General features: G+C 46.3%; 1 long non-coding RNA gene across 1 annotated transcript in view; it reads left to right on the top strand.

Annotated features, from left to right (window-relative positions):
* Window positions 1-17,967, top strand: part of LOC121063010 — a 257,279-nt gene that overhangs the window by 26,118 nt on the left and 213,194 nt on the right. The gene's annotated exons all lie outside the window — the stretch shown is intronic.

Raw genomic sequence — 17,967 nt, forward strand, 5'->3', positions numbered from 1 at the left:
CAAGGAACTGTTCTTAAAAAAAAAGTTAATTACAAGTTGGAAAATAACAAAATCTTATATTAAAAAAAGAAGTAACAAAAGCACGTTTTCCATCTTCCTAAAAATCCCAGTCTAAACTTTAACAATATACCAAGTATACAGTATACAAAGTATACAGTATACAAAGGAAGAATTATTAGGGTGGTTTAAGTGACAATAAAGGGCTCGCACTGAGGAAGGAATCATTATATAGGTAGCATTGTTTGGAAAATTCAGTAAATATTATTGCCTATGAAGCATTTAATTAAACATTACAACTTGGATGGCATTCATAAACAGACTCTTCCTATTTTTATGAGTTTGTGTTGAGATGGATAAGGAAATAATGGTAGATCAGCGAACATGGCTGAGCAAGGACCTGATGGTCAAACTGAGGTGTAAGAAGGAAATGGACTGACAGTGGAAGCAAGGACATGCAGCCTGTGAAGAGTACAGGGATGCCACCTGAATGTGTAGGGATGGGATCAGGACAGCTCTAGTGCCCTAAACTTTGCCTTTGGATTGATGTAGATGAATCCTCACATGGATACAGATAACCAGATTGTACTCAGAGCCATATATGCATGTTCCTTCTTGCAAGTGTTACAGGTCTGGACTTGGCTGTCTTGTCATTCACGAAGAAAATTTTATTGTCAAGCACTCCTCCCAGACAAAAAATAAGAAAAACTGAAGATTCTGCTTGCAAAAGAGATAAAGGATAATAAGGTTTTTTTTTAAGTATGTAAACAGTAAAAGGAAGACTAGGGATAATGTGGGTCCCTTGCTGAACGAGGCGGGTGTCCTGCTAACGGGAGACGCCGAGAAGGTGGAGATACTGAATGCTTTCTTTGCTTCAGTCTTTGCTTCAAGGACTCCCCCCCGGGACTCCTCGACCCTGGCAGGAGGAGAAAGGGTCTGGGAAATGGAGGGCTCCCCCGTGGTTGACGAGAGAGTGGTTCGGGAGCGTCTGAGTGGGCTCAACGCACACAAATCCATGGGTCCTGATGGGATGCATGCACGTGTGCTAAGGGAGTTGGCAGAGGTGATCACCGAACCGCTCTCTATCATCTTTGAAAGGGCCTGGAGAACAGGAGAGGTGCCTGAAGACTGGAGGATAGCCAATGTCACTCCGGTCTTCAAGAAGGGCAAGAAGGAGGATCCGGGAAACTACAGGCCAGTCAGTCTCACCTCTGTCCCTGGAAAGGTGTTGGAACAGCTTGTTCTGGATGCCATCTCCAAGCAATTGGAAGAGAAGAATGTTATGAGGAGTAGTCATCATGGATTCACCAAGGGGAAGTCGTGCTCAAACAACCTCGTTGCCTTCTATGATGGCATCACCAGCTGGGTAGATGGGGGGAGAGCAGTGGATGTCATCTACCTTGACTTCAGCAAGGCTTTTGATACTGTCTCCCATGACATCCCGCTAGCAAAGGTGAGAAAGTGTGGGATAGAGGAGTGGACGGTAAGGTGGGTTGAGAACTGGCTGACTGGCCGAGATCAGAGGGTGGTGATCGGCAGCGCAGAGTCCGGCTGGAGGCCTGTGACTAGCGGTGTTCCCCAGGGGTCGGTGCTGGGTCCGGTCCTGTTCAACATCTTCATCGACGACCTTGATGAGGGAATAGTGTCTGCCCTCAGCAAGTATGCCGATGACACAAAGCTGGGAGGAGTGGCTGACACGCCAGAAGGCTGTGCTGCCATTCATCGAGACCTGGACAGGCTGGAGAGCTGGGCAGGAAGAAACCAAATGAGGTTTAACAAGAGCAAGTGTAGAGTCCTGCATCTGGGCAGGAACAACCACATGTATCAGTACAGGCTGAGGGGCGACCTGCTGGAGAGGAGCTCTGAGGAGAAGGACCTGGGGGTCCTGGTGGACGACAGGTTGACCATGAGCCAGCAGTGTGCCCTGGTGGCCAAGAGGGCCAATGGGATCCTGGCGTGCATTAAAAGGAGCGTGGCCAGCAGGTCAAGGGAGGTGATCCTCCCCCTCTACTCTGCCCTGGTCAGGCCTCACCTGGAGTACTGTGTCCAGTTCTGGGCTCCCCAGTACAAAAAAGACAGGGATCTCCTGGAAAGAGTCCAGCGGAGGGCCACAAAGATGATACGGGGCCTGGAGCGTCTTCCCTATGAAGAAAGGCTGAGAGACCTGGGTCTGTTCAGCCTTGAGAAGAGAACACTGAGAGGGGATCTTATCAATGTTTACAAATATCTTAAGTTTGGTTGACAGAGGGATATGGCCAACCTCTATTCAGTGGTTTGTGGGGACAGGACAAGGGGCAACGGCCACAAAATGGGGCACAGGAAGTTCCACACCAACATGTGAAAGAACTTCTTCACGGTGAGGGTGACGGAGCCCTGGAACAGGCTGCCCAGGGAGGTTGTGGAGTCTCCTTCTCTGGAGATATTCAAGGCCCGTCTGGACGCCTACCTGGGCAGCCTGCTCTAAGGAACCTGCTTTGGCAGGGGGGTTGGACTCGATGATCTTTCGAGGTCCCTTCCAACCCCTACAGTTCTGTGATTCTGTGATTCACTGTCCGTGGCTCCTTTCATCGGCCTTTCCCCCTTGCAAGCACCCAGTATTGTGTGTGAAAACTGGAGTGGCTGTCAACTGTGGCAGGGTGGAGGGAGGTTAGGAGAATTAACTCAGTTTTAATGGATCAAAATTTAGAGCAATGAAGGCTTGGATTCTTCTCATCTGATTTTAAAACTACAACTTGGTAATTTAGGCAGGGAGAATGGAAATCCTTCCATAATGATGGAGAGAGATGTGGATCTCTACAGGAGCCACGGGTCACTGCTTGAAGGGAGGTAAATCCAGGCTGACTCCCTATGGTGTGTCTTCATAAACACTACAAAGACATTTTACTCATTGAATGACTATCCAGCAACTTTATTAACTGCTGTTATTGCTTTCTTGTTTTCACCCTTGGTGTGTCCTGAGTTTTTATGTTATCTAGGGTTTCCACCCAGACTTTTGCCTATGAAAGCAACAGAGCCTTGTCTATTCCAGCATTGCTTCAGCTATTACAGATAAAATGATATGTTCATTAAATCAGAGCAATTTTGATGTATTGGTTTGTCTGGGATAGGGTTAATTCTCTTCATAGTGGCTTTTATGGTTGTTGTGGTTTAGCCCGGCTGGCAGCCAAACACCACACAGCCGTTCGCTCACCCTCCCCCCTCCCTCTCTGGGATGGGGGAGAGAAACGGGAAAGTGAAGCCTGTGAGTTGAGATAAAGACAGTTTATTAAGACAGGGAAAATAATAACAATAATAATAATAATAATAATAATAGTATTAATAGTAATAATGTGTACGAAATAAGTGATGCACAATGCAATTGCTCACCACCCGTTGACCGATGCCCAGCCTATCCCCGAGCAGCCGGCCCCCCCTCCACCCCGGCTAGCCACCCCTATATATTGTTCAGCATGACGTCAGATGGTATGGAATACCCCTTTGGCCAGTTTGGGTCAGCTGTCCTGGGTCTGTCCCCTCCCAGCTCCTGCTGCATCCCTAGCCTGCTCGCTAGCAGGACAGAGGGAGAAGCTGAAAAGTCCTTGGCTTGGTGTAAGCACTGCTCTACAACAATTAAAACATCAGCATGTTATCAGCGCTCTTCTCATTCTAATCCAAAACATAGCACCCTGCCAGCTACTAGGAGGAAAATTAACTCTGTCCTACCTGAAACCAGGACAATGGTGCTACATTTTGGATTTGTAGTGAAATAGTGTTGATTAACTTGCCATTAACCAGAACCTCCAGATCCCTTTCCATGGGGCTGCTCTCCAGCCTCTTCTCCCCAAGTCTGTACATATATCCAGGGTCGCCCTGTCCCAAAGTCCAGCACTTTCTTTTCTTACATTTCATGTGGTTGATGATTGCCCAGCCCTTTAATTTGTCAAGGCCTCAAGGGAGTCAACAGCTCCTCCTAATTCAATGTCATCTGCAAACATACTGAGTATGCATTAAAGTACTACATCCAGATCAATTATAAAAACTTTGAAGATAATTGGCCCTAAACTGGAGCCTTGAGGAACCCTACTAGTGACAGGCCACCAGCTTGTTGCAACCCCATTTATTATAGCTCTTTGAGCCCAACCTGTCAGCCAATTGTTCACCCATCATATTACGTACTTGTCAAGTTGTACGCTGGACATTTTGTCCAGAAAGAGACTGTGAGAAATGGTATTGAAAGCTTTGCTGAAATCCAACGGGCTTTCTTTGGTGAACTAGATGGGTAACCTTGTAATAAAAGAAAATTTATTTAAATAGAACTTTCCCCTTGTAAACCAGTGTTGGCTATGACCAATGACTCTATTGACTTTCCAGTTTTTTTCAGTAACTCCCAGAATAATTTCCATAATTTTACCAGGCACTGCAGTGAGACTGACATGTATGGTACAGAGAGTGTACCCATTTTCTTTTTCCTCTGTTTTATATCTGTCCCATACAAAGTTATATCTCTCGCCTAGTGCTAAAAAGACTGCTGGATCCCCTAAAACTGAAAGGAACTTTGGAATTACTTATGTTATTAATATGGTATCCATTTAATCCCCAATAAATCCTGAAATTACAGCAAAAGAAGAGATAGAAGCTTCAGTTAGTATCAAAACAAACTTATACCAGCCACATGCCTGCAACTATGGTTACTTGATGGGTAAAGTCATTTTTCCCCAGAGTCTTCCTGGGCTACATTGATTGTATCACTTTCAATATCTCGTCTGTGGTTACAGGCGACTCAAGAGACTTCTCTCTCCAAGTTGCCTAGCTTTGTCAATTCCAGTTTATCTAGATATTCTTTTACCTTTTTCCTAGACAACAAAGGTGTCCTGGTTTCAGTTAGGACAGAGTTAATTTTCCTCCTAGTAGCTGGCAGGGTGCTATGTTTTGGATTAGAATGAGAAGAGCGCTGATAACATGCTGATGTTTTAATTGTTGTAGAGCAGTGCTTACACCAAGCCAAGGACTTTTCAGCCTCTCTCTGTCCTGCTAGCGAGCAGGCTAGGGATGCAGCAGGAGCTGGGAGGGGACAGACCCAGGACAGCTGACCCAAACTGGCCAAAGGGGTATTCCATACCATCTGACGTCATGCTGAACAATATATAGGGGTGGCTAGCCGGGGTGGAGGGGGGGCCGGCTGCTCGGGGATAGGCTGGGCATCGGTCAACGGGTGGTGAGCAATTGCATTGTGCATCACTTATTTCGTACACATTATTACTATTAATACTATTATTATTATTATTATTGTTGTTATTCTTTTCCCTGTCTTAATAAACTGTCTTTATCTCAACTCACAGGCTTCACTTTCCCGTTTCTCTCCCCCATCCCGGAGAGGGAGGGGGGAGGGTGAGCGAACGGCTGTGTGGTGTTTGACTGCCAGCCGGGCTAAACCACAACAAAAGGTTTGTGATCGATAGTAAGCCTCATAAAAGCCCTAGAAGCTATTGCTAACCCTTCTTCCTTGTGTTACCAATTCCCTCATGGGTCTACAGAGGAATGTTATCCAACAGCTTGATTGGTTGGTAGGTATTATATATCTTGGAGCTGTATTTTTCTCAGAGTTTTCTTTTTTTTTTTTTTTTTTTTTTTTTTACTTTAGACTTGACGAACAGTTCTAGCCAGAATTCCCAAATCATAGAATCATAATCATTTAGGTTGGAAAAGATATCTAAGATCATCAAGTCTAACCACTAACCTAGCACTAGCACTAAACCGTGTCCCTAAGCACCACATTTACATGTCTTTTAAATACCTCCAGGGATAGTGACTTAACTACTTCCCTGGGCATCTTGTTCCAATGCTTCACAACTCTTTCAGTGAAGAATTTTTTCCTAATATCCAACCTGAACCTCCCCTGGTGCAAGTTAAGGCCATTTCCTCTTGTCCTATCACTTTTGTTGCTTGGGTGAAGACACCAACCCTCACTTTGCTACAGCCTCCTTTGAGGTAGCTGTAGAGAGCAATAACGTCTGAGCCTCCTTTTCTCCAGGCTAAGTAACCCCAGTTCTTTCAGCCACTCTTCATAAGATTTGTTCTCTAGACTCTTCACCAGCTTCGTTGCCCTTCTTTGGACACACTCCAGCACCTCAATGTCCTTCTTGTAGTGAGAGGCCCAAAACTGAACACAGTACTCGAGGTGTGGCCTCACCAGCACCAAATACAGAGGTACAATCACTTCCCTAGTCCTGTTGGCCGCACTATTCCTGGAACAAACCAGGATGATGTTGGCCTTCTTGGCCACCTGAGCACACTGCTGGCCCATATTCAGATGGCTATCAACCAATACCCCCAGGTCCTTTTCTGACAGGCAGCTTTCCAACCACGCTTCCCCCAGCCTGTAGCATTGCATGGGGTTGTTGTGCCCCAGGTGCAGGACCCGGCACTTGGCCTTGTTGAACTTCATACAGTTGATCTCAGCCCATCGGTCCATCCTATCCAGAAACTTCTGCAGACCCTTCCTACCCTCAAGCAGATCAACAGTCGTGCCTAACTTGGTGTCATCTGCAAACTTACTGAGGGTGCACTCAATCTCCTCATCCAGATCATTGATAAAGATATTCAAGAGAACTGGCCCCAGTATTGAGCCCTGGGGGACACCACTTGTGACTGGATACCAACTGGATTTAACCCCATTCACCACAACTCAGTCAAATAACTCCAGTTAATATTCCAAGCAGCCTCCAGCTAAAACTACCAATTTCAGTCTGTGGTTATCCAGAAAGCATAAGAATTTAGATGCTTTTAAGAGCTCTGTAGCCAGAGAGCTTTAGACTGTTTTTAGGATTTCTACATGTCTAGGAATTTTGGACAAGAGGACAAACCTCTGGGATGTTTTCAGGCAAGCATTCTTGAACAGAGGAAGGACAGATAGAAAAAAAACCCTCAGTCTCTGGGACAGTCCTAAATAAAACAACCAATAAATGACTTTAAAAAAGAGTAAACCTACTTGTTTAAGAAGTCTTGCACTGACTTCACAAAATATGCTAGTGGGCAGGCCAATTTGCTGCTGCTGTTTCAACTGGGATGACTCTGGTCATTTTGCATAGTAATTACACATCTTATGGAAAAGTTAAGAATTCAGAACCTATCTTCAAGTTCCATATTGATTCTCATTTTGTTAATTATACTATTAACTAAGATTAAAATTATAAAACAAAAGAGTATTGCTTTTTGCTTTAAGAGTTAAATGTGTAACATAGGAATCTGATATCTAGAGATGATTATTTCTTTCTACCAATCATAGCAGAAGCTAGAGGGCAAGTATTTTGATAATTTACGTAGCTCAGTTAGCTGCCAAAAGTCAGATGGAAGGACTTGATTGTTATTCAGCTGTGACTAGAGTCTGCTGGGAGAAGAGTATCTAATACCTTGCAGGGTCACTCTCATAAGTCATGAGAAGGGAGAAGAGCCAAGGAAGTTGAGTTACTTCACTCCAAACCACTTTAGTTTCTCCCCAGTGGGAAGAGAAACAGTCTTACCATGCCACTGAAAGAAGGTTAGAGACTTTTTTTTTCCAGTTAAGGCACAAAAAAATATCTAGAATAGGTGGTGGGTTCTATTATGTCCTGGTTTCAGTTAGGACAGAGTTAATTTTCCTCCTAGTAGCTGGTAGGGTGCTATGTTTTGGATTAGAATGAGAAGAGCGCTGATAACATGCTGATGTTTTAATTGTTGTAGAGCAGTGCTTACACCAAGCCAAGGACTTTTCAGCCTCTCTCTGTCCTGCTAGCGAGCAGGCTAGGGATGCAGCAGGAGCTGGGAGGGGACAGACCCAGGACAGCTGACCCAAACTGGCCAAAGGGGTATTCCATACCATCTGACGTCATGCTGAACAATATATAGGGGTGGCTAGCCGGGGTGGAGGGGGGGCCGGCTGCTCGGGGATAGGCTGGGCATCGGTCAACGGGTGGTGAGCAATTGCATTGTGCATCACTTATTTCGTACACATTATTACTGTTAATACTATTATTATCATTATTGTTGTTGTTATTCTTTTCCCTGTCTTAATAAACTGTCTTTATCTCAACTCACAGGCTTCACTTTCCCGTTTCTCTCCCCCATCCCGGAGAGGGAGGGGGGAGGGTGAGCGAACGGCTGTGTGGTGTTTGACTGCCAGCCGGGCTAAACCACAACAGTCCATTTGGCGCCCAACCTGGGGCTCGAAGGGTTGAGATATCGACAGATTTGACCAGAGTGTGTTAAACTAAAATTGGTATAAGTATTCGACCTGCTTAATAGTTGCTAGTCACAATGTTGATTGCCTTAATCTCAAGTCTGCTGTGCCTGTTTCCCAAATTGAGTTTTATAGCACGTTACTTTCTGTATGTGCTCCCTGTCGTGCTGTTTATCCTTTCCGGGCCCTGGTTTAAGATCGTTATGGTACTGTGTGGTGTAACAATGGCTTATGAAATGATGAGATTTCTGGTCATGACTCTAACCTGGTATTTGTACTCAGCACTGTCGTCGACTCTATACTTCGGAAACCATATCTCAGAAACTATTAGCAATTACACCTATTGCCTTTTTTCATCAGGGAGCCAATCTGTGGAGGGGACAGGGGAAGATATTTTTTCCTACCTGTTCACTCTCCCTTCCTCCTTCACCACCCTCTTATCCCCCGAGCTAGTTACGGTAGCTCTCCAAGATGTTGAATATCCTTGGGATACTCAGACCAGCATGTTCTTGTTGTTATGTCTCCTGAATGCGCTTCAGGTTTTGTTTAAGGTTAAACAACTACTTAGGAATCTCATCCGGAGATCTGTCTTGAGGCGGGATATTTGCGAGTGGCAGGGAGTGTGGGAGGATATGGGCAGGTTTCTAGGGCAGTGGGCACCTCCAGTGTTTTGGACATTCACCCCTGAACAACTGCAAAATCCTAAAAAACTGGTAGAATGCTTGAAAAAAAGGGTGTCATGACTCTGGCAGTTCCAAAGTGACACAAATCACTGTGGCGTGCTGGGGTCTGGCTTGTGCCTATCGAGCTGCAATTGATGCTACTATCAACCTAGTGACAGACCCTGCGGCCGTTCCGGCTCCAGCTCCCGCAGCCGTCCTGGCTCCAGCTCCCGCAGCCGTTCCGGCTCCCACAGCCGTTCCAGCTCCCGCAGCCGTCCCGGCTCCAGCTCCCGCAGCCGTTCCAGCTCCCGCAGCCGTTCCAGCTCCCGCAGCCGTCCTGGCTCCAGCTCCCGCAGCCGTTCCCACTCCTGTGGCTGGGTCAGAGAAACGAACTGTAGCAGTGCAAGTTGCCCCTGCAGAGGGTACTCCAACCCCTGTGGCAGACCCTGTGGCTGGGTCGGAGAAACGAACTGTAGCAGTGCAAGTTGCCCCTGCAGAGGGTATTCCAACCCCTGTGGCAGACCCTGTGGCTGGGTCGGAGAGGCGAGCTGTAGCAGTGCAAGTTGCCCCTGTAGAAAAGGTGAAAAAATGGTATAGAAACTCAGGTCGTTTAGAACGCAGAAAGTCTTCTGCTAAGTCTGGGTCTGGAGAAGACGAGGCTGGGCCATCAAGTGTGCAGGAGGATGAAGATGAGGATGAGGATGTCAGTAAGTCAACAGTAACTACCCGAACCCTATACCAGCGTGAGCTACGAGATGTGCGAAAAGATTTTGGTCGCTGTATAGGTGAGCAGCTTGTCACCTGGCTGCTCCGGTGCTGGGACACTGGAGCCAATGGTGTGGAATTAGAGGGCAGGGAAGCCAGGCGGCTGGGATCCCTTGCTAGAGATGCAAGCATTGACAAAGCAATTGGAGATTGAGCACGATCTCACAGCCTCTGGAGGCGTCTCCTGTTAGCTGTGAAGGGAAGGTATCCCTTCAAGGAAGAACTTGTATGTCTACCAGGCAAGTGGACCACCATGGAGAAGGGAATTCAGTACCTGAGGGAATTAGCCATACGGGAAGTAATTTATAAGGACTTAGACGATGCACAAACATCCACAGATCCAGATGAAGTCCAGTGTACTCGACCCATATGGCGGAAGTTTGTACGGAATGCACCATCAACATGGGCCAGCACATTGGCAATACTAACCTGGAAAGACGGTGAAGATCCCACAGTGGGTGAAATGGCTAAACAACTCCGGGAGTACGAAGGAAATCTCTCCTCTTCCCTACAGGCCTGCGTCTCGGCTCTGGAGAAACTCTCTGAAGAGTTCCACCAACTTAAAGAGAATTTATCTTCCCCCCCACCTGAACAAACCAGTGGCCACCAACTAAAAGAGAATACTTTGGAGAAACTTTTTGAAGAGGTCCACCAACTTAAAGAGAATTTATATTCCCCCCCACCTGAACGAACCAGTGGCCACCAACTAAAGGAGAATACTTTGGAGAAACTTTTTGAAGAGGTCCAGCAACTTAAAGAGAGTGTATTTTCTTCCCCACCTGTACAAACCAGCGTCTCGGCTATTAGGGGTAAACGTGCATCCGTGCAAAGAAGACAATATGGTGGGTACACACCCCGCGCCACCCTGTGGTTTTACCTACGTGACCATGGAGAGGACATGAGAAAATGGGATGGAAAATCTACTGAGACCCTAGAGGCACGGGTACGTGAGTTGCAAAAGAAAACAATTGGGAGAAAGGGGTTCTCTGAAAAGTTTGCTGCTCCAACTTCTAGCAGGCAGTCTTTTAAACACAGAAATGAAGATTCTGACCAGGACTAGAGGGGCCCTGCCTCCAGCCAGGGGGAGGAAAGGGACAACCGAGTTTATTGGACTGTGTGGATTCGATGGCCTGGCACGTCTGATGCACAGAAGTATAAGGCTCTAGTAGACACCGGTGCACAATGTACTCTAATGCCATCAAGCTGTAAAGGGCCAGAGCCCATCTGTATTTATGGCGTGACGGGGGGATCCCAGCAGTTAACTGTATTGGAAGCTGAAGTGAGTCTAACCGGAAATGAGTGGCAAAAGCACCGTATTGTGACTGGCCCGGATGCTCCGTGCATCCTTGGCATAGACTTGAATAGATCTTAGAAGAGGATATTTCAAGGACCCAAAAGGGTTCCGCTGGGCTTTTGGCATAGCTGCCTTAGAGACAGAGGACATTAAACAGTTGTCTACCTTGCCCGGTCTCTCAGAGGACCCTTCTGTTGTGGGGTTGCTGAGGGTTGAAGAACAGCAAGTGCCAATCGCTACCACAACTGTGCACCGGCGGCAATATCGCACCAACCGAGACTCCCTGATTCCCATCCACGAGCTAATTCGTCAACTGGAGAGCCAAGGAGTGATCAGCAAGACTCATTCACCTTTTAATAGTCCCATATGGCCAGTGCGAAAGTCTAATGGTGAGTGGAGACTAACAGTGGACTATCGTGGCCTGAACGAAGTCACGCCACCACTGAGTGCTGCAGTGCCGGACATGCTAGAACTCCAGTACGAACTGGAATCAAAGGCAGCCAAGTGGTATGCCACAATTGATATTGCTAATGCATTTTTCTCCGTCCCTCTAGCAGCAGAGTGCAGGCCACAGTTTGCTTTCACTTGGAGGGGAGTCCAATATACTTGGAATCGGCTGCCCCAGGGGTGGAAACATAGCCCTACCATTTGCCATGGACTGATCCAGTCTGCGCTGGAGCAGGGGGAGGCTCCTGAACACCTACAGTACATCGATGACATCATTGTGTGGGGTGACACTGCAGAGGAAGTTTTCGAGAAAGGGAAGAAAATAGTCCAAATCCTTCTGAAGGCCGGTTTTGCCATAAAACAAAATAAAGTTAAAGGACCTGCACGAGAGATCCAGTTTTTAGGAATAAAATGGCAAGATGGACGTCGTCAAATCCCAATGGATGTGATCAACAAAATAACAGCTATGTCTCCACCAACTAGCAAAAAGGAAACACAAACTTTCGTAGGTGTCATGGGGTTTTGGAGAATGCATATTCCAAATTACAGTCTGATTGTAAACCTGCTCTACCAAGTAACCCGTAAGAAGAATGCTTTTGAATGGGGCCCTGAGCAACGACAAGCCTTTGAACAAATTAAACAGGAAATAGTTCATGCAGTAGTCCTTGGGCCAGTCCGAACAGGACCAGATGTAAAGAATGTGCTCTACACCGCAGCCGGGGAGAATGGTCCCACCTGGAGCCTCTGGCAGAAAGAGCCTGGGGAAACTCGAGGTCGACCCCTGGGGTTTTGGAGTCGGGGATACAGAGGATCTGAGGCCCGCTATACTCCAACCAAAAAGGAGATATTGGCAGCATATGAGGGAGTTCGATCTGCTTCGGAAGTGGTCGGTACTGAAGCGCAGCTCCTCCTGGCACCCCGACTGCCGGTACTGGGTTGGATATTCAAAGGAAGGGTCCCCTCTACACATCATGCAACTGATGCTACATGGAGCAAGTGGGTTGCACTGATTACTCAGCGGGCTGGAATAGGAAACCCCAGTCGCCCAGGAATCCTGGAAGTGATTATGGACTGGCCAGAAGGCAAGTACTTTGGGATATCATCAGAGGAGGAGGTGGTCCGTGCTGAAGAAGACCCACTGTACACCAAGCTACCAGAATATGAGAAGAAATATGCCCTGTTCACTGATGGGTCCTGTCGTATTGTGGGAAAGCATCGGAGATGGAAGGCTGCTGTATGGAGTCCTACACGACGAGTTGCAGAAGCTGCTGAGGGAGAAGGTGAATCGAGTCAGTTTGCAGAAGTGAAAGCCGTTCAGCTGGCCTTAGATATTGCTGAACGAGAAAAGTGGCCAGTTCTCTATCTCTATACTGATTCATGGATGGTAGCAAATGCCCTGTGGGGGTGGTTACAGCAATGGAAGCAGAACAACTGGGAACGCCGGGGCAAAACCATCTGGGCTGCTGCATTGTGGCAAGATATTGCTGCCCGGGTAGAGAACCTGGTTGTAAAGGTATGCCATGTAGATGCTCAGGTGCCCAAGAATCGGGCTACTGAAGAACATCAAAACAACCAGCAGGTGGATCAGGCTGCTAAGATTGAAGTGGCTCAGGTGGACCTGGACTGGCAACATAAAGGTGAATTATTTATAGCCCGATGGACCCATGACACCTCAGGCCATCAAGGTAGAGATGCAACATACAGATGGGCTCGTGACAGAGGGGTGGACCTGACCATGGACACTATAGCACAGGTTATTCATGATTGTGAAACATGTGCTGCAATTAAACAAGCCAAACGGTCAAAGCCTCTCTGGTATGGAGGACAATGGCTGAAATACAAATATGGAGAGGCCTGGCAGATTGATTACATCACACTCCCTCAAACCCGCAACGGCAAGCGCCACGTACTTACAATGGTGGAAGCAACCACCGGATGGCTGGAAACATATCCTGTGCCCCATGCCACCGCCCGGAACACTATCCTGGGCCTTGAAAAGCAAGTCCTATGGCGACATGGCACCCCAGAAAGAATTGAGTCAGACAATGGGACTCATTTCCGAAACAACCTTATAGACACTTGGGCCAAAGAACATGGTATTGAGTGGGTGTATCACATCCCCTATCATGCACCAGCCTCCGGGAAAGTTGAACGATACAATGGACTGTTAAAGACTACACTGAAAGCAATGGGTGCTGGGACATTCAAAAATTGGGAAACACATTTGGCAAAGGCCACCTGGTTAGTCAATACTAGAGGATCTGCCAACCGAGCTGGACCTGCCCAATCAAACCTGTTACGCACTGTAGAAGGGGATAAAGTTCCTGTAGTGCACGTAAGAAACATGCTGGGTAAGACAGTCTGGGCTACTCCCGCCTCAGGAAAAGGCAAGCCCATTCATGGGATTGCTTTTGCTCAGGGACCTGGATGCACTTGGTGGGTAATGCAAGAGAATGGGGAGGTCCGGTGTGTACCTCAAGGGGACCTAATACTGGGTGAGAATAGCCCATGAGTTGAATTATAGTATGTTAATTATCATTTTTTTTCCAGTTAAGGCACAAAAAAATATCTAGAATAGGTGGTGGGTTCTATTATCAGTATCAATAACTGGTGAGCTGTCCTGTCAAACATGAATTTGACACAGGGAGAAGCTGCTAACCACCTATAGCTGTCACAACAAAAAATTATAGAAATAAATTCTTCCCTCACCCCCACCCCCCACCCCAATCCCCTCAAAGGAAGTTAACCAGAGTATATATATTAGACAATAGGGATGCTATTGTCAAAAAATTAACACCAGAGCTGCATCTTCACCAACTGAACTGTGTATATGCCTCAGGGTGTCTGGTAGCCTGAACATTTGTGATGATGATACATGTCCCAGTTTGGGGCACATCATGGAAAGTGCAGTTTCAGACTGGAGTATCCTGATTTTCCCCAAATAAAATTACATTGGTTCTGATCCAGATGTTTCTCATTGCTCTTTGAATGAAGGCAGCTTCATGAGCCATTTTTAGACAAAAAGTTCATGCTCCAGCTTCAGAGATAAAAGCAGCAAAGAAAAGCCTACCCTGAGGATCTTGTCAGGGTTTAGGAAGGATCTAAATATCAGGAAGCACCACAAAATAATTGTGTTGAGTTTGGTTTGACAAACAAACCTACCTAAGGCCATAAGTCTCCAACTAGAAATGACAGCTATTGAGTATGGTCTTAGGAACACAGCAAAAGCTAAAGACTGCTATGTACCTAAATTTCACCTGGGAGATAGCTCTAGGTGCTAGTATGCTTTAGATATGCAGGTGTGTGAAAAACACTGAGTGTCAAAGAGATCAGGGAGAGGGAGCGATAATGAAACATGAGTTTCTGATTTAAAGGAAAATGAATTATTTTTCCCCTGATTGGAGGACGGCTATTGCCTTTTGTGATTTGATCTTAATTTATTGTGATAGCTAGAAGTGGAGATAACAGAAAAACATTTTGACTTGTTTGCTAATTAATGAAAAATACAATTCAGTATAAAGCCAGTTCATTCTATTTTTGGAAAAAAACAGCTCTCTTTCCCACACCTCTTTCCTTCCTCCCTCCCTCCCTCCCTCCCTCCCTCCCTTCCTTCCTTCCTTCCTTCCTTCCTTCCTTCCCTGATAATTTAAAGAGCAATAACATAGGTGTTTAACTCAAATATTTTTCTAATTATTGATGGTGATGGAAAAAGAGGCACGAGCCAGGGGATTCTTTACTCTATTGTCAGGTTAGGTTCTCTAGAAAGAGGGGATTCTTGGATTCAAAAGTGTATTTCTTCATTAAATCAAATCAGCAATGTGTTTTGCTTTGCTACAGCCTTCAAATACCATCGGAGGCCCCACTAGTTCCTATTACTGTTACCCAATAACAGTGAAAGCAAACTGTAGCTTGCCTCAGATTTTTGGAAGTGAAACACTACCTGCAGATTTTACCCTTCTGCTGTTTTGTCATTGGATGGAACTCATAGACAGCATGAGGTTTGGGACTACGGCCATTCTCCAGAGAGAACCTGAGGTGAGTGAAGATAGAGGCATATCTGATATGTAACCTCAAGACTCATCAATTAATATCCTGGTTAAATTTCAGAGTTGAACTATCAGCTAGGTTTCTTAGTAGCTGGAGAAAAGGAGGAGCAGACTGGAAAAGGGTTTGCATACTGCTGTTCTAGAGCTAGATGACCTGCATATTGCTATTTTAGAGTGAATTGTTTAAAATACAGCATAGGTGCCTAAGTGCCTTTATGAGTCAGGGTCTCAACTGAGAGTGGTTAATGGGAAACTATAGTTGCCTGAAGTGCTTGTGCTACAGAGAAAAGAGCAGAGTTCTGCTGCAGATGTTTGCATGGACTTCTATGACAATCCCGAATTTGTAACAATAGTTCTAAAACTTAAGGGTTGCATCTGGAAAAGAACACTCAAGAAACTTACCTAGGGCTCCATCCTGTTTAAAGTTAAGTTTTCTGTGTCCAGTGAATGAAACACTGAACAGCAGGTATATTATTTTTAAAAGGGATATAAAACAATAGCACAGCAGTGCACTATATTACAGTATCTATCTTCTCATGTCTCACCAAAAACTAGCACTGAAGTATACCTAATTATCATATTTACAGTGGTACAGGTAGTAAAACAGTTATGTTTTGCATTGCTCGGGATGTTCAGGGCTGAAATAGATAAACTATGTGGGAGATTAGTAATAGGTAATTATTCTCTACTTACATATTCAGCTTCATATTTCTAAATTAAGTGGAAAATTTCTAAATTAAGTGGAAAAAGCTTCTAAAATATTCAGGGCTCTTTTATCTTTCCTCCTCCCTCTTATTAGAAACTGCATGATTTTGCATAGAATAAACTGACCCCATAAATCATAGCAGAAACTGCAAGAATGCTCTTTGAAAGTTATAATTTAAGGTTAACTGTAGCATATTTTGCTTACTGTATTATTAATGACTTCAGTTCACTCATGACAAGATTACATATTAAAAATTGTTGGTAGACAAAGCTCCAGTTCATAACCAATTTGCTTCCTAACTTTAGAAAGCCACTCACCATGTTCTCATTGTACTTCCAAAAGGAGACCAACAGGTGGTGTTTTCGTCTATCTCTACAGTAGCAGGGAGGGGACAGAGAGGACACGGAAAGCCCACCTGATTAACACGTGGCTCAGAGGCTGGTGCCAACACAGAAATTTTGTTTTTCTTGACCATGGGGCGCTTTACTCGGCACCCAGCCTGATGGCCGCAGACGGGTCCCTATCTCTAAGGGGAAAATGGATCCTAGCCCAGGAGCTGGCAGGGCTCATTGAGAGGTCTTTAAACTAGGTAAGAAGGGGGACGGGGATGAAATAAGGCAGGGGAGCAGGCAATGGCCCGACTGAAGTGCATCTACACTGATGCACGCAGCATGGGCAGCAAACAAGAGGAGCTGGAAGCCATCGTGCAGCAGGCAGGCTATGACTTGGTTGCCATCATGGAAACGTGGTGGGACCACTCCCATGACTGGAGTGCTGCAATGACAGCTGACCCAAACTGGCCAAAGGGGTATTCCATACCATCTGACGTCATGCTGAACAATATATAGGGGTGGCTAGCCTCCCAGTGGTGGCCTCCCAGTGAGGGAGGGGGGAGGGTGAGCGAACGGCTGTGTGGTGTTTAGCTGCCAGCCGGGCTAAAGCACAGCAGCCAAGAATAGAGAACTCTACCATTTCGTGGTCGCTCTGCCCAAGACAGCTCCCGACCACCACATCTCCCACCAGTCCGTCCCTGTTTGTGAACAGAAGGTCTAGCTGGGCACCTCCCCTGGTAGACTCTTGTTGTGGTTTAGGCCGGCTGGCAGCTAAACACCACACAGCCGTTCGCTCACCCTCCCCCCTCCCTCTCCGGGATGAGGGAGAGAAACGGGAAAGTGAAGTCTGTGAGTTGAGATAAAGACAGTTTATTAAGACAAGAAAATAATAATAACAATAATAATAATAATAGTATTAATAATAATTATGTGTACGAAATAAGTGATGCACAATGCAATTGCTCACCACCCGTTGACCGATGCCCAGCCTATCCCTGAGCAGCCGGCCCCCCCACCCCCGGCTAGCCACCCCTATATATTGTTCAGCATGACGTCAGATGGTATGGAATACCCCTTTGGCCAGTTTGGGTCAGCTGTCCTGGGTCTGTCTGTCCCCTCTCCCAGCTCCTGCTGCATCCCTAGCCTGCTCGCTGGCAGGACAGAGCGAGAAGCTGAAAAGTCCTTGGCTTGGTGTAAGCACTGCTCTACAACAATTAAAACATCAGCATGTTATCAGCGCTCTTCTCATCCTAATCCAAAGCATAGCACCCTACCAGCTACTAGGAGGAAAATTAACTCTGTCCTAACTGAAACCAGGACATTGGCGAAGCGAGGAAGGGGACCAGTAAAACCGCTGTATTGGACTTCTGGAGGGCTGACTTTGAGCTGTTCAGGACACTGGTTGGCAGAGTCCCTTGGGAGGTGGTTCTGAAGGGCAGAGGAGTCCAGGAAGGCTGGGCACTCTTCAAGAAGGAAATCTTAATGGCTCAGGAGCGGTCTGTCCCCACGTGCCCAAAGATGAGC

The sequence above is a fragment of the Cygnus olor genome, assembly GCF_009769625.2.
Source record: "Cygnus olor isolate bCygOlo1 chromosome W unlocalized genomic scaffold, bCygOlo1.pri.v2 SUPER_W7, whole genome shotgun sequence".
NCBI lineage: Eukaryota > Metazoa > Chordata > Aves > Anseriformes > Anatidae > Cygnus > Cygnus olor.